The sequence below is a fragment of the Eubalaena glacialis genome, chromosome 14 (genome assembly GCF_028564815.1).
Source record: "Eubalaena glacialis isolate mEubGla1 chromosome 14, mEubGla1.1.hap2.+ XY, whole genome shotgun sequence".
Lineage (NCBI taxonomy): Eukaryota > Metazoa > Chordata > Mammalia > Artiodactyla > Balaenidae > Eubalaena > Eubalaena glacialis.
In genome coordinates, this window is record NC_083729.1 from 32,865,400 (window position 1) to 32,888,611 (window position 23,212).

Here is a 23,212-nt window from a genome sequence, read left to right on the forward strand (position 1 = left end):
TCAATTATAGTTTTGTCTGGGTATATGCCCAAGAGTGGGATTGCTGGATCATATGGCAACTCTATTTTTAGTTTTTTGAGGAACCTCCATGCTGTTTTCCATAATGGCTGCACCATTTTACATTCCCACTAACAGTATGAGAGTGTTCCCTTTTCTCTACACCCTCTCCAGCTTTTGTTATTTGTAGACTTTTTAATGATGAGGTGGTACCTCACTGTAGTTTTGATCAGCATTTCTCTAATAATTAGCAATGTTGAGCATCTTTTCATTATCTTTAGTTTTGAACAATATTTTCACTGGGTATAGAATTCTAGAGTGGTATTCCCTCCCTCACCTCTCTCTGCTTCCATCCTCCTCACACACTGAAGATATTCCAATGTTTCCTGGCTTTCACTGTTGCTATTGTGAAGTCAGCTCCAAAGTCAGTTTTGATCCTTTGGAGCTTTTTTTATTCTGGCTGCTTTTAAGATTTCCTTTGTGTGTGTTTTTATTTCTGTCCTTTTGGGTATGATGTATCTAGATGTGGTTTTCTTTTTATGTTTCCTGCTTAGAATTTATTTGTCTTCTTGAATCTGTGGATTAATGTCTTTGATCGGTCTTCAACTATTCTCAGCTACTCTCTTTTTAAGATATTGTCTCCAGCACATTCTCTGTCTGCTCTTCTTCTGGAGCTCTGACAAAACATTCATTATACCTTCTCAACATATCCTCTTGATATCTTTCCTTCTTTTCTGAATTTTCTGTGCTATATTCTGGATAGTTTCTTTTGACCTGTCTTTCAATAGACTGATTTTTTTCTATCTATGTCTAATATATTATTCAAACCATATATTGAGTTCTTAATTTTAGGAATTATGTATTTCATTTCTAGACTTTCTCTTGTTTTTCTTTTAGTCTTCTGCCTAAAATTTGAATCTTGGTCTTTATTTCTTTTAACATAATAAACACAATTGTTTTTTGTTGTTTTGCTTTTCTTAGTAGTCTTTGATAATTTCAATACATCATATATTTGTGGGTCATTTCTGTTACTTATTGTTTATATTGTTTTTTTCCTTTGGGTATTTGTTTCCTTGTGTGTTTGCTTATCTTTAAGTCTATGCTTCACATTGTATTTAAAAGATATTTGGATAAATATTTTGATGCCTTGGATGATGGTGCTTTTCCTAGAGAGGACTTTCATTTGGTTCTGCTCGTTGTTTGGGATCCCATTCTGGGACCTCTTGCATGTTGGTTTAAAGCTTGAGATTCCTGGACATCTAGCTGATTGGAGGTTAGAGTACAAATCCATGCTATTGCTGATTTATTGTCAGTTCACACCTATCCTGATGACATGATTTTCATAATTTTAGTTGAAAATAGGAATTAATTTATTAGAATCCCATCCCTTGGCAGTGTCCAGGCTTTAATTTCTGTCTCTTTGGATTCAAGAGGTCTCCAAAATACAGATGAACTTCATAGTTTGTTTTCCATCATAAGCAAATGTCTTTGGAAAAAATGCAGCTTTGAGTGCCTCAGCTTACATTTCTCAGTTCTTGCCTTCTAGTCTTGACCTCACAATACTTCATTATTTTGTAAAGTTTTTGGTTTGTTTTTGTCTTTGTCTTTGTTTTTTTTTGGTTTTTGTTTGTTTGTTTTGTTTTTGTTCAGCTTTCTTAGTTGTTCTCAGTGAGAGGGTTAGTTCAAATCACCTTGTTTGCTATTCCTTTTTTCCATGAGAACTCGCTGCCTACAGAGATCAGGAACTTTGGTTTGCTCCTGACCATGACTTTAACTTGGAAATAAAGATGCTGGTGAAGCTATTACTTTTGCCACATGCTTCTTATATTGTATATGTCAATTGATTATCTGATTAAGTATGATGAACTTTTTTTTTTTTAAATTAATTAATTAATTAATTAATTAATTTTTGGCTGCATTGAGTCTTCGTTGCTGTGTGCGGGCTTTCTCTAGTTGTGGCGAGCGGGGGCTACTCTTCGGTGCAGTACACGGGCTTCTCATTGCAGTGGCTTCTCTTTGTTGTGGAGCACGGGCTCTAGGCATGCAGGCTTCAGTAGTTGTGGCACACGGGCTCAGTAGTTGTGGCTTGTGGGCTCTAGAGCGCAGGCTCAGTAGTTGTGGCGCATGGGTTTAGTTGCTCCGTGGCATGTGGGGTCTTCCTGGATCAGGGATCGAACCCGTGTCCCCTGCATTGGCAGGTGGATTCTTAACCACTGTGCCACCAGGGAAGTCCCATGATGAACTTTTTTGGACTTCTCTGTGATGTGTCCTAATCTATTTTCCTGTAGGCATTTTTTTTTTTCTGAAATGAAATTTTTTTCAAACTAGGTAAGTCCTTACATGCCATGCTGTTGGCATGGATTTTTATAATAAAGTCAATGGAAAGTCATTGAAAGATTTGAGAAGCCAAGGAAGGAGAAAAAGAGATCAAGTAAGACACAGTAAAGTATTAAATAAATTTTCCAGGCAAGAGATCATTGTCCACTTGGGCAAGAGTCATTATTGGTGAGGTGGCAGGAAGAATGAATGGGAGCTGAGAGAGCAGAGATAGCATATGTAGCATGTTTCATTAAAAGGCTGTGAAGGAAAGAAGAGAGGTAGGACAATAGTTAGAAAGCTTATTTCTATGTTGAGAAAGAAGAGCTAGTGTGAAATGAGAGGTTGGAGATAGAAAAGAGATAATTGATAGAATTATTAAGTTAATCAATTTTCACATGGTGATGGGCTTAAGAGCAAGGGTGAGTTGATCCTTTGACCAGATTTTGAGGACATCTTCCAATGAGTTTGTTTACTTTAGGGTTAAGAGCCCTTAGGATTCAGTCTGAGTGTCAACTCTCAGAGTAAGTCTTCTTATATACTCCTAAAATAAGCTAGACACTCTCATGGGTTTCCATTGCACTGTGTGCATTCTGCATTGAGTCCTATCATAGGTTTATATATCCTTTACCCTTACCAGAACTTTTGTCAGGACTTTTGTCTTTCTAGTCCCATGATGATAGCCACTAAGTAGTTTACTGAGTGAATGACTATCATCCCTTTTGAATATATATACACAGCTCAAAACCAGAACGGGAATGGCATTTTTCAATTTCCCTGTGGTTCAAAGCTTTTAAATGTCTTTTTGGACTCAACTAGTAAGGACATAAATGGCAGCCCAGGAATGACTTATCAACTAATTTGTACTTTCATTTACGTTTTACTTGTGGTGTTGGATCCTTTGGGGTCTCTTTGCTCTGAAAGTAACTGCTTGCATAAAGCAATGGATTTAGCTACTTCTTATGCAAACATATTTTATATAGCATTGAAAGCTTGCTTTAAATTGTGATAAAAATAAAATGACACCTCACTTCTAATTTTATTTTTAAAACAGCAAAAGCAAATCTGCAAATTTTAAAATGTATTAGTTTTTTGAATTGATACTACATTCCCATTGTTTAAAATTCAAGAGACGCAAAGTCTATACAATGAAGTTCTCCTTCCTACCCCATCTCTAGCAGCACAGTACACATCCACCAGACAACAGTTATGTGTGTGTGTGTTCTTCTAGAGATATTTTATGTATCCATAATCATATGTATGTATTCTTTAACCCCTTTTAAAGCAAATGATGGCTTTGTTTGTACACATTGTTTTGCATCTTGCTCCTTTCACTTTATAATGTATTTCAGCAATAAGACGACACATATTTTTTCATATTTTAGTGCCTTAAATTAATCTGAGGCTTGTATTCAATGATATTTTACAACCATCATCAATAAGTAGCAGTTGTGGTGCAATCATCGCTGTCTGTGAATTCACGGACTGGACAACTGCAGTGCCTTGATGTTTCAGTCAATAGACCACTGGGAAAGACCACTTTGGAAGAACTGAAAACCTTCCAATTCCTTCTTCTAGTAAAAGTTTAAAAGGTTCAAAGGTAATATAACATGTGTCAGCAATTTTGAAGATGATCTTGAAGATAATAATGGAGCCTAGAGGATGACATTTCATGGCAAAATATGGATTTCTATAATTCTGAGCCTAGAGGGAGTTGAACTCCAAATGTGAAAAAGTTTTAGGAATCTCTAAATTGATTTCACTTACATTTTCCTTTTTATGTATGCACAGTAGTGATAAATAATAATATTCTATAAATAAGTCTGAAAGAGGGCTCTCAGGTTAAAATGAAAATTATAACTGATAAGAAAACATGTCATAGTTTGAGAGCTTTGTAATATTTTGTTTTTTATTGCCTGTATAGTATATCACTGGATAAATATGTAATAATTTATTTAACTGGTCTATTGATGATCACTTAGGTTGTTTGCGGTTTTGCTTTTACAAACAGTGCCACAGTGAATGACCTTGAACATGGATCATGCATTAGTAGGTTTTTTTGTTGTTGTTGGTAGGATAAATTCCTAGAAGTAGGATTTGAATGTACATTTAAAGTTTGATAGATCTTCCTAATTGGCTTCCAAATGTGGTTGGTGGTTTTTTTTGTTGTTGTTGTTAGTTTGTCTCAGATTTATAGATAAACTTGGGGGAGAATTACCATCATTACTGATGTGATTTTTCATATTTTCAACTTATCTTTTGGTTATTTTAGGAGTAGTTTTTTCCTTAATATATATATTGCATATTATATTTATCTTTTTGTTGCTATTGAAAATGGAGTCTTCTAGTATAACTGCTAACTGGTTGAAGTTAATAAAAGCAATTCTTAAGTAATTCAAATCAGCCTCTTTCAAACTTCATTGAAAAAAAGGGTGCATTAGGTTCATTAAAAATTTTTCCACAATTATAAAATCCCCTAAGGGAAAAAAGGTTAGTTAACAATGGAGGAACACCTTTCAAATGTTTTAGAGGAAAAGAATGTTTTCTTGGTGCCATGAAAAATACATAAGATAGTAAGGTAACAGTGTATAAGGTAATAGTGTATCATGTCTTGTGCTGATCCTGCACCTGAATTCATGTTTCATAATGTTGTACCTGAGTGTAATGCTCATAACACTCTTACTTGGGAACCATTGACCATAATAACTCCGTTGACCATGCAAACTACCTAGACATCAGGTATCATCCAGATCATTTGGTAGCATTTGTACTTTACATCTAATTTTCCCGAGAAGTCTTTGGCAAGTAAAATGTTAAATTCCATTAAATGGATTTGCAAAGAATTCTTAGTCTAGATCCCTCTGTTCTTCTCCTTCATATTATCATTAGGAGACGGTGTTTTTCAGCTCTAATGTAAATCCATTTGAAAGGCCACATGCTGTCGTATTGGAGATATGCCATCTATATCTTGCTATTTCATTTGTCTAGAGTTGCAAGCTTTTTATGAAGAGAAGCTACTTTTCTTCTCCATGAAGATTACATTCTGTACGATTGTATTCTGTAATGTGCTTCATTAACAATGTCAGACATAGAGTGAAAATTTCAATTATGAAAGCATCAGTGATTCATGCCATCAATGGATTTAAGGTAATTTTACATATCTGTACAAATTGTGTTTATTACTTTTTTTAGTACAAAAAATATAAGAACAGAGCAAAAATGGCCTACAATCTCATCATTCTGGTAACTATAATTGTTTAAAAAAACAAAGTAATGTGTGTGTGGTTAGAATATTTAAGCAATCCCAAGAGGAAAAATGAAAAGTAAAAAATTTCTTTTCCAGACTCTTTTTCCAACTTAAACTACTGTGAACATATTCCTAGGTATTATTTCCCCCCAAATATTTTTGCATATATACGTACTCACAATTTTGCACATGTGTGTACACACACACACACACACTCATTTCTTTTGAAAAAGGAAATTACACAAAATAAATTACATTATACAGAATATTTTGTTCCTTAGATATTTCACTTATGTCTTTAGGTATCTTCATGTGCCTACATGCAAGATCTAGTTCATATGCCAAACAGATGGGCATATGGAGAGCTATTAATGGAAATTTAGATTAACAGCAGACTTTTTTTTTTCTATTTTAAATCATGCAACAATAGACATTCTTATTAGAATTTGGAACACTTCCGAGAGTATATCTCAGAGCAGGCTGTGTAGCATAGTGACTAATAGCATGGATTCTGGTGCCAGATTGCCTGGAGTTTGAGTTCATTATTTGCTCCTTATTGGCTATGTGCACTTGGGCAAGTTATTTGACCTCTCCATGCTTTACTTTCCTAAGGATAGTACATACCTGAGTTGGTGTGAGGATAAACATATGTAAAGAGCTTGGAATGATGCTTGGCATATAGCAAGCAGTCAATAAATGCCAGCAATTGTTATTATTATTGTGGTAAAATTTGTGATATAAATATGATGTACATGGAATCCTTTGTTTTATTTATTTATTTATTATTTTATTATTTATTTATTTATTTATTGGCTGCGTTGGGTCTTTGTTGCTGCGTGTGGGCTTTCTCTCTAGTTGCGGGAAGCAGGGGCTACTCTTCATTGCGGTGTGCGGACTTCTCATTGCGGTGGCTTCTCTCGTTGCGGAGCACGGGCTCTAGGCGCATGGGCTTCAGTAGTTGTGGCATGTGAGCTCAGTAGTGGTTCGTGCGCCTAGAACGCAGGCTCAGTAGTTGTGGCACACGGGCTTAGTTGCTCCGTGGCACGTGGGATCTTCCCGGACCAGGGCTCGAACCCGTGTCCCCTTCATTGGCAGGCGGATTCTTAACCACTGTGCCACTAGGGAAGTCCTACATGCAGTCCTTTGAATCAAGTTCTTGCATGGACTCCGTGGTGTGCATCCTCCACCTTTTGCTCATTCATTCTCCCAGGTTGCCCCCAGCTCCTCTCATCATCAGATAATGCTCAATGACTAGCCTTCTAGGTGTTCTCGAATAGACCTATATGAGAATTTCTTTGGAATATATAGCCAGGAGAAAAACTGCTGGGCCATAGACTGTGTATATACTAATTTGACTAAGCACTGCCAGGTTGCTTTTGGGAATGTCTACTCCCTTCTGCTTCCACCAGCAGTGCATGTGGAGCCTTTCGTAGCTGCACCTCTGCCAGCATTCAACATCGTCTAGCATCCTTCCTTTTTCATTTAACGTAATGTATTTTACTATTGCTCTCATTTACATTTCCCTGATTACTAATTAATTTGAATATTTTTTATGTTTGTCATCTTTTTTTTCTTCTCTAAATTGCCCGTTCATATTCTTTCCCATTTTTCTGTTGAGAATCACTCGTTTTCCCCCCAATTTGATTTGTGGTAGTTCCTTTCCTATTCTATCTATTAATCTCTTATTGGTGTTAAAAGCTGCAGTTGCCTCCTTCCATTTTGTCATTTGACTGCTAAGTTTGTCCATGCTACAAATGACTGAGTGGACTGCTTCCCTTATGGCCTGTGTGTTGCCTCTTGGTCACAAAGATATTCTACTACCCTTACCTTCCCCCACCACTCCCCCTCCCTGCCTTTATTTACTGTTTGTTTTTTCCTTTCACATGAAGTCTTTAATTCATCTGGTACTCACATTTGTATGTGACGTCAGGTGGTGATCCAGTCTCTTTTTTCTTCATTGCGAACCACTCTCCCCAATACGCACAATTAAGCAATTTATTCCTCCACCATTGAATTGTGGTATTATCTTTACCATGTATTAGGTTCCTGAGGGAGGGAGGAAGGAGGGAGGGAGAGAGAGAGAGAAAGAGAGAGAGAGAATAGGGATAGCTGATGCCCTTAACCTCAGCACGTGAAGAAAAAATGATGGAACTGAGCAGAACTAGAGACTCAGTCTAGGGCATCAAGAAGAAAGGACCAGATGTCCAGTAACTATCATGTTCACAGAGCAGTGATTTACTTAAGATGCATCTCATTCTCATCTGAGGGTTAGCTCTGCATAAGTGAAGCATGGCAGTAGTAGTTTTCTGTTTTTCATTATCTATTGATTGTACTATTACAACTCTTACTTTTCTTATATTAAAGAACTCTTAATTGGCTTTCCAATTCCAGAATTTTTCCCTTTGAGGCTATTCTAAAACAGTTCTTCTCAGACTTTAATGTGCTACACGTTCCCTGGGGGATCTTGTCCACGTGCAGATTCTGATTCTGTCTGTCTAGAATGGGGTCTGAGAGTCTATACTTCCAATAAGCTAAGGTTAGATGCTGGTGCTGCTGGTCTGGGAACGACACTTGCAGGAGCAAAGTCTACACAATATTGTTAAGTTAATCTTCTCACTACCAAAATTCCTAATGTTTTATTTTCCTGCTCAAAATCCTTCTATGACTCTCAAATACCCACACTTACTAATTAAAAAAATTTTCATCTTGGTGTGTGTGCCTTCCATAATGTGACTCCTACCCATCTTTCCATTTACGTCTCTCATTAATCTCCAACTTATTCCTATGCTTTGACTCACCTGGTAAAGTTCCCTGATCTTTCCTTTACGTTGGACTCCTTCCATGAATCTCATCTTTCTTTATTTTTTAAAAATTTTTATTCACGTATAGTTGATTTATAATGTTGTATTAGTTTCAGGTGTACAGCAACGTGGTTCAGTTATACATATATGTATATACATATAAATCTATACTTTCTCATATCCTTTTCCACTATAGGTTATTAAAAGATATCGAATATAGTTCCCTGTGCTATATGGTAGGCCCTTGTTGTTTATTTTATATATAGTAGTGTGTATATGTTAATCCCAAACTCCTAATTTATCCCTCCCCTACCTCTTCCCCTTTGGTGGCCATAAGTTTGTCTTCTATGTCTGTGAGTCTATTTCTGTTTTGTAAATAAGTTCATTTGTATCATTTTTTTCAGATTCCACATATAAGTGATATCATATGATAGTTGTCTTTCTCTGTCTTCACTTAGTATAATAATCTCTAGTTCCATTCATGTTGCTACAAATGGCATTATTTCATTCTTTTTTATGGCTGAGTAATATTCCACTGTATATATGCACCACATCTTCTTTATCCATTTATCTGTCAATGGACATTCAGGTTGCTTCCATGTCTTGGCTATTGTAAATAGTGCTGCTATGAACACTGGGGTGCATGTGTCCTTTCAAATTAGTGTTTTCTCCAGATATACGCCCAGGATTGGGATTGCTGGATCATATGGTAACTCTGTTTTTAGCTTTTCAAGGAACCTCCATACAGTTCTCCATAGTGGCTGTGCCAATTTACATTTCCACCAACAATGTAGGGGGATTCCTTTTTCTCCACACCCTCTGAATCACATCTTTCTTATTTCTCTTTCTTTTGCATTCTCAATGTTGTGTAAACTTCATAGTCTGCCTTTGCTTATACTTGTATACTTTTCTTATCTCTGCCTTGGGACTTTTAGGCCTTTGGCAGCTAAGTCTATGTCTTACTCACTTTTGAATCCCCGTAGCATCTGATTATGTGTTATCTACCAAAACATTTGTGGAACTGAATCTTTTCACATCATGCACATCAATTATGACACTTTGCTGTAAGAGAAAAATGCCACCAGTGGTCAATATATTATTTACATTATTTACTTTATAATTGGTATCCTGGGACTTCCCTGGTGGTACAGTGGTTAAGACTCCACGCTCCCAATGCAGGGGGCCCAGGTTCAATCCCTGGTCAGGGAACTAGATCCCACATGTATGCCGCAACCAAGGAGCTCGCGAGCTGCAACAAAGGAGCCCGCCTGCTGCAACTAAGACCTGGAGCAACCAAATAAATAAATATAATTGGTATCCTGTTTTCTCTCCTTCATTTGTTATCATTTACTGTTGCATTTCAGTTAAAATAACTGTATCTGTTGCTTCTAATTTACTCTTAAGTTATTAGACCAATACATTTTAATTTACCTGTAATTCTAAGTTCTTCTCTGGCCTAAAGATGACTTCTCTTCAGTAGTAAAGTACAGGTGGTTTTATGGTAGTTAGTTCTTTTTCACTTATTTTCTCAGTTACTATCTGTGTCGTGGATAATTGAAGTTGCCAGAAGTTAAGCTGTTTTTTTAACATTCCATAATAAATGCTTGTGCAAATGTATTGAATAATGACCGTGACATTATTCTTTACAGCTCAATAGGCTTTGGTTAAATTACACAAATGTTAATTGGACGCCTACTACACACAAGCCACTGTGGGTGATACAAAAATGAATAACACACAGTCCCTGCCAAATGAGAACTTTCACTCTATGCAACTACTTGGAGACGCTCCTATAACTCTTCCCTTTTATATTTCCTTCACGTAGGGGTGAAAGGTAGAGAGTAACAGATGGAACTTCTCATTTTATTCAGCTTGCAGTCTTGATAATCACCAAATGTGATAATTCTATTTTACATTATAAATTGTTTCACTGTATCCAAGTCTTACTAAACTATGATTGACTCATTTTACACAGGTGGTAGCATTGTATAATAGGCGACCATATTAAAATGCAAATTTGGCTAAAAAGAATGGTGTTCATTTTTTTTAATGTTGAAAAAAATTTTTTATCCATACAGTTAAAGTTATTGAATCCTTTGAAAAAAATGGATTGGTCTAACTTCAAGTCATGAGACAGTGAGTTAAAATGAATGGTTTTTTATATCTGCATATGCACTATAGATGTCAACTATACATCTTAGATTTAACGTGACCAGAAGTCACCTCTTGATTTCTGTATGTCCCATCCTGTTCCTCTAATCACTTTTCCAATCTCAGGAAATACTCTCTCCAATCTTGCCTTTCGGCAGATCACAAACACTAGTGTCGTCTTTCTCTCAAATCCCATATTCAACCCAATTGTATATACTATTGGCACTAACTTCAGAATATATCCAGAATCTGCCAGTTTTTACCACCTGCACCCAAGATGGTGATCTTGATCTGTTACAATTACCTCTGGCCAATACATCTACATCTCTCTTATAAAACAAACAAATAATTGCATGTTATAAAAAGCATGGATATATTATTGTTTATTTAACTATTCTGTTTTCTAGAAGGTTGTTTCTAGTTTTCATTATTAAAAATAAATTGCATTGAAATAAGCCAATCACAAAAGGCAAATATCAGTACTATATGATTCCACTTATGTGAAGTTTCCAGAGTCATTAAATTCATAGAGAAAGAAAGTAGAATGATGGTTGATGGGGACTTGTTGTTTACTGGGTACAGAGTTTCAGATTTACAAGATGAAATAATTTTGGAGATTGGATGCATCAGAACTGTGAATATACTTAACATTGCTGAACTGTACATTTTAAAATGGTGAAGATAGTAAATTTTATGTTATGTGTATTTTACCACAATTTTTAAAAAGTGAACAAATTAAATAGCATTAGGAAAAGTTTCTAAAATTCAGAAGCTATTAGAGAGAAGGTGTACAAGTTCAACAGCATTTAAATTGAAAACCTCGCTAGTAACTAGGGAAATACACATTGTTTAACTGAGATATTATCTTCTTACCCATTGTTTGGTTAAAGTTGATAATACCTAAGGTTGGCAAAAGAACAGGAAAATAGGCACTCTCAAACTCTGTTGGTGAGAGAGCACATTAGTAAGACCATTTTGGTGGGTAATTAGTCCACTGATATAAAAACTTAAATGTGTATACTCTTTGACTCAGCAAATTCTATTCTATAGAAATACATGTTTACATATGCACAAACAATTTTACAAAAACATTAATTGAAACTTTGTAAAACTGAAAAGTTGGAAAATAATGCTGAAAAAAAATTCTTTACCACATTTGCACTTAGGTGTAAATTTTTTCTAGAAAGACACCCGTGGATTTCTGAGACAAAGAGCTTATACATTTAAAACATGAGTCAGTACTGCCAAACTGCCTTCCAAAAGGGCTGTGCCAGTTTACACTCATATGAGGGTTTTTTTCAGTTTTCCCAAGATTGGATATTATCAAGGTATTAATTTTGGCAATTTTGTAGATGAAATTATAACATCTAATTGTTGTTTGAATTTGCATTTCCCTTACTACTTAATGAGTCTGAGATCTTTTCACATGTATATTCACCATTTGTGTATCTTTTCTGTGAATTTTCTTTTTATATACTTCACCCATTTTTACTGTCTTTTTATGGTTTTGGAGGAGTTTTAAAGTATCTATAATCTAGATTTTGAGCTCTTCTTTATTTTTCCTATCTATCTATTTATCTGTCTATCTATCATCTATCAGATATGAGTCTGTGACCCCAATCAGGCATGTAAGAACTGCTACATTACCTTATGTTCTTTAACTTTATTTATTTATTTTTTTGGCTGTCTTGGGTCTTCGTTTCTGCGCAAGGGCCCTCCCCAGCCGCGGCAAGTGGGGGCCACTCCTCATCGCGGCGCGCGGGCCTCCCACCATCGCGGCCTCTCCCGTTGCGGAGCACAGGCTCCAGACGCGCAGGCTCAGCAGTTGTGGCTCACGGGCCCAGCCGCTCCGCGGCATGTGGGATCCTCCCAGACCAGGGCTCGAACCCGCGTCCCCTGCATTGGCAGGCAGACTCCCAACCACTGTGCCACCAGGGAAGCCCTACCTTATGTTCTTTAAATGTGATTATATGCATCTCTCCTAACACTCTGCCAGTCATGAGAAACTGAAGGTCAGTAATCGTGGGGATTCTTCTCCTAAACCTTGATGGATGTGGGAAGGTTCTCTTATGCAGAGCAGTGTGTTTGGCCCTTGGGCACTACAATCCACGTGGATATTGTTCACATGCCCGTTATTTAAGTCCTCAGTGTCTCTGCTTCTTCACCGGACTTCACACAAGATTTTTTTGCTGAGACTAATAGCCTTTATTTCTTTTCATTCCTTTTTCTAGTTCATTATTTTATTATTTATTTTATTTTCACTTATTATTTATTTTATCTTTTGATCTTGAACTCATCTGGAATTTGTGTACGCCTGTGTGTATGTCTGAGGTATGTGGTAAGAATCTAAGTTTTATATCCTTTTAGACATCCAATTGTTTGATCACCATTTAATGAATAATCAATCCATTCTTTTCAGACATGAAACACAACCTGTTGCAAATGCTAGGCTGATAAAGGAAGAAAGTCAACTTCTGGTAGGAATAAAAGCTATGAATCTTAGGCAAGTTAAAGTGTGCTAGAAGAAGAAAAGAAGAGGCTACTGGCAGACTTAAGAGATATAAACAGACTGAACCAGAATTTTAAAAATTTGGAATTAAGGTAAAATTGAAAAATTGGGGGCAATATTTTTTACTTAAATGATAAAAGAGTTGACTTTGTACAGAAAAACTTTATTCCAATTACTATCAAAAGATACACAATTTAAAAAAAAAATTTTATTTATTTATTTATTTATTTTTGGCTCCATTGGGTCTTCGTTGCTGTGTGCGGGCTTTCTCTAGTTGCGGCGAGCGGGGGCTACTCTTCGTTGCGGTGCACAGGCTTCTAGTTGCGGTGGCTTCTCTTGCGGAGCACATGCTCTAGGCTCACGGGCTTCAGTAGTTGTGGCACGTGGGCTCAGTAGTTCTGGCTCGCGGGCTCTAGAGCACAGGCTCAGTAGTTGTGGCACATGGGCTTCGTTGTTCCGCGGCATGTGGGATCTTCCCGGACCAGGGCTCGAACCCGTGTGCCCTGCATTGGCAGGCAGATTCTTAACCACTGTGCCACCAGGGAAGTCCCAAAAAAGATATACAATTTAATAGAAAAACAAAGAGTTTGAAGGAATAAAAACAAAGACATTCATATGAAGTAAAAATATATAAATAAGTATTTTGTCCACTAGAAATCGTACAAATTCATCTTTTAGCTCTGAGACACTCGTTTTCACCTATCTAAATGGCAAGGTTTAAAGAGGCGATAAAACTCAAATTGCTGTTTGAAAATGTTGCTTGGGGGGAATGTAAATTGGTACAATCTTTTAGATGGACAATTTGGTAATATATTTAAAAACTCTTAAAATATGCATAGTGTTTTACCCAGAAATTTTACTTTTAGGAATTTTTTCCTAAGAAAATAATAGAAAATGTGCACAAAGATTTACATAGTGTTATTTATAAGGAGAACAACCTTAGTGCTTAATAATTGGGGGATTAAAAAATACATCTACATAGAGAACATATGTTGGCATTAAATTTCATAACATGGGGACATGTCCGTACATATAGTACGTATACTGGAATGATCTGCTTATGAAACAATTGTGCAGCAATGATATTTTTATAAAAAAGAGTTGGGATAAATTAGAAACTACCAGCACAAGTAATCATGGTTTAAAACATCTTTGCAAGCCTTCGATGCTGCTTCAAAAGTGATAGGTTGTGATCCAAGCTATGGAAGAAATGAATGGATGGAGGGCCGTGCTGTGTGCATGTGTGTCTGCCACACCCAGTGGCGTGATTTCAGAGTGAGGAGAAAACACAGTTAGACCTCAGTCTTATGTGTCACTGACAAGTGAAAGAAGACATCCTTCCAGGCAAGTCAAATCTGTGAAGCCAAAAGTTTACAATGAAAGTTAACTCCCACGAAAGTCATTATCATGTCAGGGTTCCTGCCTTCATTCAGTATGAAATACAGTAAACCATTCTGGAACATTTTTGCTTCTTTCCCTTCTGGTCCCAACTGTGCTGGGCTTTCCTCCTTCCTGGCTCTGTGATTAAAACTCTAACACTGAATTGCTGTAAACCCGTAGCCACCATTCTCTATCCCAGAAATAGACCAAGTGCTTTTAGAAACAAAATTCCTGAGACTGTAATTATAGGAAGGGTTAATTGCTTAGGCTAAGTAAGCAAGATGAAGAAAATCTCAGGAAATTTGAAAATCAAGGTCCCCTGCCCCAGGGGAATAGGGTGGGGGAGGGGTGAGTGCAGCTGTTCCAGAAGCATCTTGTTTTGGTGGTTCGGCTGTCAGACTGTGTTTAATAAACCAAGCACCTTCCAATCACTGCCCTCGGTCTCCTGACAGTAACTGCAGCCACCAAAGGGCAGGAGAGGGGCTGGTCCCATAGGGAGAAGAAATTTAAAAATATGCATAGTTGCTCAGAACCAGATGCCATTTTCCAAACTGTTCTACTCACAGGGAAAGTAAGCTTATTGAAGCAAGTTGTGTTTGTACCACAAGATGCCACCCTTCCCTTGAAAAGAAGAGAGTAAGTTAACTAAATAAAATGCAAATGTTTTATGAGTCCATCTCGCTCAGTTTTATATCAACGAGCTTCATCTTGGATGAAGGAAAAGCTGTTGTATTTTGTTCTGTAGCATTTGGTGTAAGGAAAGAAACTAGTTCCTTGTTAGCAATTTCTAAGACTCTTTTAAACTGCTATGGAAGCATTACTTTTCCATCTTATCTGACAGTGGATTACAATTTTGTGTGCAAGCTTTATTACTTTGAATTCTTGTTGTTAGCCTAGCTTTTGATATATAGTCAAGCTGTTACAAAGGACACTAAGTAACATATGGTCACTCTCCACAATTTTAAGCTAATAATTTCTTCAAGAGAGAGGTATAGATCTCTTGTCTGTGGAAGCAAAAATTGGACATGGGATTTGTTTTTAATTATTTGTTTGATGGGTTACTTCTCCTAACCCTGACAATCCTCTCTGCATCCATCAATACACAGTCACTTAAATGCAGAGTTGAAGGCTGCCATGGCGAAAAGGTTTTGACTTGTAAAATGGAAATTGATGTAATTAATAATCAAGAATTCTTTATATTCTTGGGAGAAATCAATACATATTTATTTAATCATAATCCTTGAATTCATCTTTGAGTTATGCTGAAAGCAAAATGTCAAGAATTATCTCTGTTGCCCTATTTTTTGCCTTTTGCTTACTTGAAACTCCTAGTCCTAGTAAATCAACCTGCTGCTGTTAATGGACGGTCCTCAATCACCTTTCTGTACTGGGGAAAATAATGGAAATATTTCAGTCGTTCTTCCTAAAGGGAAGTCATGACATAGATGTGACCTTGAACAGCTTATTTAACCTGTCTGCATCTCCATTTTTATTTGTAAAATGAGGCATTTTACTGGCTACACTGTAAGATGTCTTCTACACTTTTGAGGAGATTTTTATGATACTCTCTCATTAAAAATTCAGATAGCCAGACTATTGTTATGGTTGGTAAAGGAAAATATTGGGAATTTGAAATCCTACTTCCACAAACCATTCTGCCTACTATTAGCAGTATGCTAACAGTAGCACTATAAAAATCTTGTTTGCATATAGATATACTAATTTTCAAGGTTGACATGATGGAAGCATTTTATATTTTATTTTTTCCACTTGAACTTTTGTCATGGAGAAGATTCCAGAAAGTCTAAGTGCCTGTTACTCCCCATTAGAGAAAAGCAGTTGAAAATATTATTTCTGCATGAAATTTCTGTGGTTTGTGCCATATTTGTAGAAATGGTGCACCATTTCTGGCCATGCTAAGGATCAATGTTTAAGTCAAAGGCATCCCAGGATTAGTTGGTCATTGGAGAAGCTTGGTGTGACACTCTACCCAATATGGGGAACTCCACAATGATAGTGACAAACCAAGTCCAACATAGCCTTTCTCTTTTGGGACATACATGAGAAGAAGATGGGTCACTAGAGTTTAAATGATCTTTTCCTCCCAAACACTGACCTCTTTTTCCAGTTCTCCATTTGACTTGGTATCTTAGAAGAAACTGGAGTAGGTTTGCCTGATAAAATACGGGGCATCCAGTTAAATTTCGATTTTCAGCTAACAAATAAAATTTGAGGGGTATAAATATGTCCCCAAATTGCATGCATACTATATTTAAAAGTTAAAGTATTAAATTATATTTTATACTAATTGTACTAAAATTTAGTTGTCTTTTAAATCTGAAATTAAAATTTACCTGGTCTACTGTATTTTTAGTGGCTAAGTGTAACCTTAATTAGGATGCAAAGGAAATGTGAAGCTGATGAGATAGTTTCTGATGTAAATTTTTATAAGGTAAAAATTACCCGGTGCATTAATTTGCTTTTTTTTTTTTTTTTTTTTTTTTTTTCACACACACTGTATTTTATTTTTACAAGAGATAAATAGACTGACACCAAGCATTGTACATGGATGACCACAACAAAAGCAACAATGATTGCAATTACCAAACATGAAACACACTCATACTATGTCATAATATTGACATTCAGTCCAGTAATCCTCCACTGCAACAGCTCCTTTACTTTGCAGTGAAAATTGATTTGTATATTCTTTGCCTCTGAGTTCTTGTGGGATTTTTTTCTTTTTTTAAATTCAACCAGAAAGTCACAAAAATTATACTCATCCTCATCAGTTCACTCAGTCCCATGTAATTAATTTTTTTTTTTTCATCTTGATCTTTTGTTAGCACTTTTATGAGCTCATCAGTTTTTCATTAGAGTTCTGAAAATGCTTATTCATTCAGTTCAGCAGTACAGTCAGGTACCAGAAACCTGTACTTGTCAGAGTCTTTTCCATGAATTTCCTGAAGATGAAACCCTTTTATAGGAACATATTTATAAAAGCATCAGAGTACACCCAGAACTGTCTGTAAATGACAAAAGACTTAAAAATGACCACGGTTAAAGATTTGATGAAAGTTCATAATAATGCAGTTGACAAGAAAATTAGTTATTTCTGAGATATACATTTTAAAGTAATAACTAGGATTATGACTTATAACATTATACCAGAACATATAAGATTTTTAGAAATTTCATGTAATGTCTGAAACATTTATATTAACATATTTCCATACAAATAACCCAATGAAAGTTTAGTATTAGTTGTTTTGTTTGTTTGTTTATACTGCAGGTTCTTATTAGTCATCAATTTTATACACATCAGTGTATACATGTCAATCCCAATCGCCCAATTCAGCACACCACTATCCCCACCCCACCGCAGTTTTCCCCCCTTGGTGTCCATATGTCTGTTCTCTACATCTGTGTCTCAACTTCTGCCCTGCAAACCGGCTCATCTGTACCATTTTTCTAGGTTCCACATACATGCGTTAATATACAATATTTGTTTTTCTCTTTCTGACTTACTTCACTCGGTATGACAGTCTCTAGATTCATCCACGTCTCAACAAATGACTCAATTTCGTTCCTTTTTATGGCTGAGTAATATTCCATTGTATATATGTACCACAACTTCTTTATCCATTCGTCTGTCGATGGGCATTTAGGTTGCTTCCATGACCTGGCTATTGTAAATAGTGCTGCAATGAACATTCGGGTGCATGTGTCTTTTTGAATTACAGTTTTCTCTGGGTATATGCCCAGTAGTGGGATTGCTGGGTCATATGGTAATTCTATTTTTAGTTTTTTAAGGAACCTCCATATTGTTCTCCATAGTGGCTGTATCAATTTACATTCCCACCAACAGTGCAAGAGGGTTCCCTTTTCTCCACACCCTCTCCAGCATTTGTTGTTTGTAGATTTTCTGATGATGCCCATTCTAATTGGTGTGAGGTGATACCTCATTGTAGTTTTGATTTGCATTTCTCTAATAATTAGTGATGTTGAGCATCTTTTCATGTGCTTCTTGGCCGTCTGTATGTCTTCTTTGGAGAAATGTCTATTTAAGTCTTCTGCCCATTTTTGGATTGGGGTGTTTGTTTCTTTAATATTGAGCTGAATGAGCTGTTTATATATTTTGGAGATTAATCCTTTGTCCGTTGATTCGTTTGCAAATATTTTCTCCCATTCTGAGGGTTGTCTTTTCGTCTTGTTTATGGTTTCCTTTGCTGTGCAAAAGCTTTGAAGTTTCATTAGGTCCCATTTGTTTATTTTTGTTTTTATTTCCATTACTCTAGGAGGTGGATCAAAAAAGATCTTGCTGTGATTTATGTCAAAGAGTGTTCTTCCTATGTTTTCCTCTAAGAGTTTTATAGTGTCCAGTCTTACATTTAGGTCTGTAATCCATTTTGAGTTTATTTTTGTGTATGGTGTTAGGGAGTATTCTAATTTCATTCTTTTACATGTAGCTGTCCAGTTTTCCCAGCACCACTTATTGAAGAGACTGTCTTTTCTCCATCGTATATCTTTGCCTCCTTTGTCATAGATTAGTTGACCATAGGTGCGTGGGTTTATCTCTGGGCTTTCTATCTTGTTCCATTGATCTATGTTTCTGTTTTTGTGCCAGTACCATATTGTCTTGATTACTGTAGCTTTGTAGTATAGTCTGAAGTCAGGGAGTCTGATTCCTCCAGCTCCGTTTTTTTCTCTCAAGACTGCTTTGGCTATTCGGGGTCTTTTGTGTCTCCATACAAATTTTAAGATGATTTTTTCTAGCTCCGTAAAAAATGCCATTGGTAATTTGATAGGGATTGCATTGAATCTGTAGATTGCTTTGGGTAGTATAGTCATTTTCACAATGTTGATTCTTCCAATCCAAGAACATGGTATATCTCTCCATCTGTTGGTATCATCTTTAATTTCTTTCATCAGTGTCTTATAGTTTTCTGCATACAGGTCTTTTGTCTCCCTAGGTAGGTTTATTCCTAGGTATTTTATTCTTTTTGTTGCAATGGTAAATGGGAGTGTTTCCATAATTTCTCTTTCAGATTTTTCATCATTAGTGTATAGGAATGCAAGAGATTTCTGTGCATTAATTTTGTATCCTGCAACTTTACCATATTCATTAATTAGCTCTAGCAGTTTTCTGGTGGCAGTTTTAGGATTCTCTATGTATAGTATCATGTCATCTGCAAACAGTGACAGTTTTACTTCTTCTTTTCCAATTTGTATTCCTTTTATTTCTTTTTCTTCTCTGATTGCTGTGGCTAGGACTTCCAGAACTATGTTGAATAATAGTGGTGAGAGTGGACATCCTTGTCTCGTTCCTGATCTTAGAGGAAATGCTTTCAGTTTTTCACCGTTGAGAATGATGTTTGCTGTGGGTTTGTCATATATGGCCTTTATTATGTTGAGGTAGGTTCCCTCTATGCCTACTTTCTGGAGAGTTTTTATCATAAATGGGTGTTGAATTTTGTCAAAAGCTTTTTCTGCATCTATTGAAATGATCATATGGTTTTTATTCTTCAATTTGTTAATATGGTGTATCACATTGATTGATTTGCGTATATTGAAGAATCCTTGCATCCCTGGGATAAATCCCACTTGATCGTGGTGTATGATCCTTTTAATGTGTTGTTGGATTCTGTTTGCTAGTATTTTGTTGAGGATTTTTGCATCTATATTCATCAGTGATATTGGTCTGTAATTTTCTTTTTTTGTAGTGTCTTTGTCTGGTTTTGGTATCAGGGTGATGGTGGCCTCATAGAATGAGTTTGGGAGTGTTCCTTCCTCTGCAATTTTTTGGAAGAGTTTGAGAAGGATAGGTGTTAGCTCTTCTCTAAATGTTTGATAGAATTCACCTGTGAAGCCATCTGGTCCTGGACTTTGGTTTGTTGGAAGATTTTTAATCACAGTTTCAATTTCATTACTTGTGATTGGTCTGTTCATATTTTCTGCTTCTTCCTGGTTCAGTCTTGGAAGGTTATACCTTTCTAAGAATTTGTCCATTTCTTCCAGGTTGTCCATTTTATTGGCATAAAGTTGCTTGTAGTAGTCTCTTAGGATGCTTTGTATTTCTGCGGTGTCTGTTGTAACTTCTCCTTTTTCATTTCTGATTTTATTGATTTGAGTCCTCTCCCTCTTTTTCTTGATGAGTCTGGCTAATGGCTTATCAATTTTGTTTATCTTCTCAAAGAACCAGCTTTTAGTTTTATTGATCTTTGCTATTGTTTTCTTTGTTTCTATTTCATTTATTTCTGCTCTGATCTTTATAATTTCTTTCCTTCTGCTAACTTTGGGTTTTGTTTGTTCTTCTTTCTCTAGTTTCTTTAGGTGTAAGGTTAGATTGTTTACTTGAGATTTTTCTTGTTTCTTTAGGTAGGCTTGTATAGCTATAAACTTCCCTCTTAGAACTGCTTTTGCAGCATCCCATAGGTTTTGGGTTGTCGTGTTTTCATTGTCATTTGTCTCTAGGTATTTTTTGATTTCCTCTTTGATTTCTTCAGTAATCTCTTGGTTATTTAGTAACGTATTGTTTAGCCTCCATGTGTTTGTGTTTTTTATGCTTTTTCCCCTGTAATTCATTTCTAATCTCATAGCGTTGTGGTCAGAAAAGATGCTTGATATGATTTCAATTTTCTTGAATTTACTGAGGCTTGATTTGTGACCCAAGATGTGATCTATCCTGGAGAATGTTCCGTGCGCACTTGAGAAGAACGTGTAATCTGCTGTTTTTGGATGGAATGTCCTATAAATATCAATTAAATCTATCTGGTCTATTGTGTCATTTAAAGCTTCTGTTTCCTTATTTATTTTCATTTTGGATGATCTGTCCATTGGTGTAAGTGAGGTGTTAAAGTCCCCCACTATTATTGTGTTACTATCAATTTCCTCTTTTATAGCTGTTAGCAATTGCCTTATGTAATGAGGTGCTCCTATGTTGGGTGCATATATATTTATAATTGTTATATCTTCTTCTTGGATTGATCCCTTGATCATTATGTAGTGTCCTTCCTTGTCTCTTGTAACATTCTTTATTTTAAAGTCTATTTTATCTGATATGAGTATAGCTACTCCAGCTTTCTTTTGATTTCCATTTGCATGGAATATCTTTTTCCATCCCCTCACTTTCAGTCTGTATGTGTCCCTAGGTCTAAAGTGGGTCTCTTGTAGACAGCATATATATGGGTCTTGTTTTTGTATCCATTCAGCAAGCCTGTGTCTTTTGGCTGGAGCATTTAATCCATTCACGTTTAAGGTAATTATCGATATGTATGTTCCTATGACCATTTTCTGAATTGTTTTGGGTTTGTTTTTGTAGGTCCTTTTCTTCTCTTGTGTTTTCCACTTAGAGAAGTTCCTTTAACATTTGTTGTAGAGCTGGTTTGGTGGTGCTGAATTCTCTTAGCTTTTGCTTGTCTGTAAAGCTTTTGATTTCTCCATCAAATCTAAATGAGATCCTTGCCGGGTAGAGTAATCTTGGTTGTAGGTTCTTCCCTTTCATCACTTGAAGTATATCATGCCACTCCCTTCTGGCTTGTAGAGTTTCTGCTGACAAATCAGCTGTTAACCTTATGGGAGTTCCCTTGTATGTTATTTGTCGTTTTTCCCTTGCTGCTTTCAATAATTTTTCTTTGTCTTTAATTTTTGCCACTTTGATTACTATGTGTCTCGGCGTGCTTCTCCTTGGGTTTATCCTGTATGGGACTCTCTGCGCTTCCTGGACTTGGGTGGCTATTTCCTTTCCCATGTTAGGGAAGTTTTCGACTATAATCTCTTCAAATATTTTCTCTGGTCCTTTCTCTCTCTCTTCTCCTTCTGGGACCCCTATAATGCGAATGTTGTTGCGTTTAATGTTGTCCCAGAGGTCTCTTAGGCTGTCTTCATTTCTTTTCATTCTTTTTTCTTTAGTCTGTTCCGCAGCAGTGAATTCCACCATTCTGTCTTCCAGGTCACTTATCCGTTCTTCTGCCTCAGTTATTCTACTATTGATTCCTTCTAGTGTAGTTTTCATTTCAGTTATTGTATTGGTCATCTCTGTTTGTTTGTTCTTTAATTCTTCTAGGTCTTTGTTAATCATTTCTTGCATCTTCTCAATCTTTGCCTCCATTCTTATTCTAAGGTCCTGGATCATCTTCACTATCATTATTCTGAATTCTTTTTCTGGAAGGTTGCCTATCTCCACTTCATTTAGTTGTTTTTCTGGGGTTTTTTCTTGTTCTTTCATCTGGTATATAGCCCTCTGCCTTTTCATCTTGTCTATCTTTCTGTAAATGTGGTTTCTGTTCCACAGGCTGCAGGACTGTAGTTTTTCTTGCTTCTGCTGTCTGCCCTCTGGTGGTTGAGGCTATCTAAGAGGCTTGATGGGAGGCTCTGGAGGTGGGTAGAGCTGACTGTTGCTGTGGCGGTCAGAGCTCTGTAAAACTTTAATCCACTTGACTGTTGCTGGGTGGGGCTGGGTTCCCTCCCTGTTGGTTGTTTTGCCTGAGGCAACCCAACACTGGAGCCTACCCGGGCTCTTTGGTGGGGCTAATGGCAGACTCTGGGAGGGCTCACGCCAAGGAGTACTTCCCAGAACCTCCGCTGCCAGTGTCCTTGTCCCCACGGTGAAACAGAGCCAGCCCCCGCCTCTGCAGGAGACCCCCCAACACCAGCAGTTATGTCTGGTTCAGTCTCCCCCAGGGTCACTGCTCCTTCCCCTGGGTCCCGATGCACACACTATTTTGTGTACGCCTTCCAAGAGTGGGTTCTCTGTTTCCCCCAGTCCTGTCGAAGTCCTGCAATCAATTCCCACTAGGCTTCAAAGTCTGA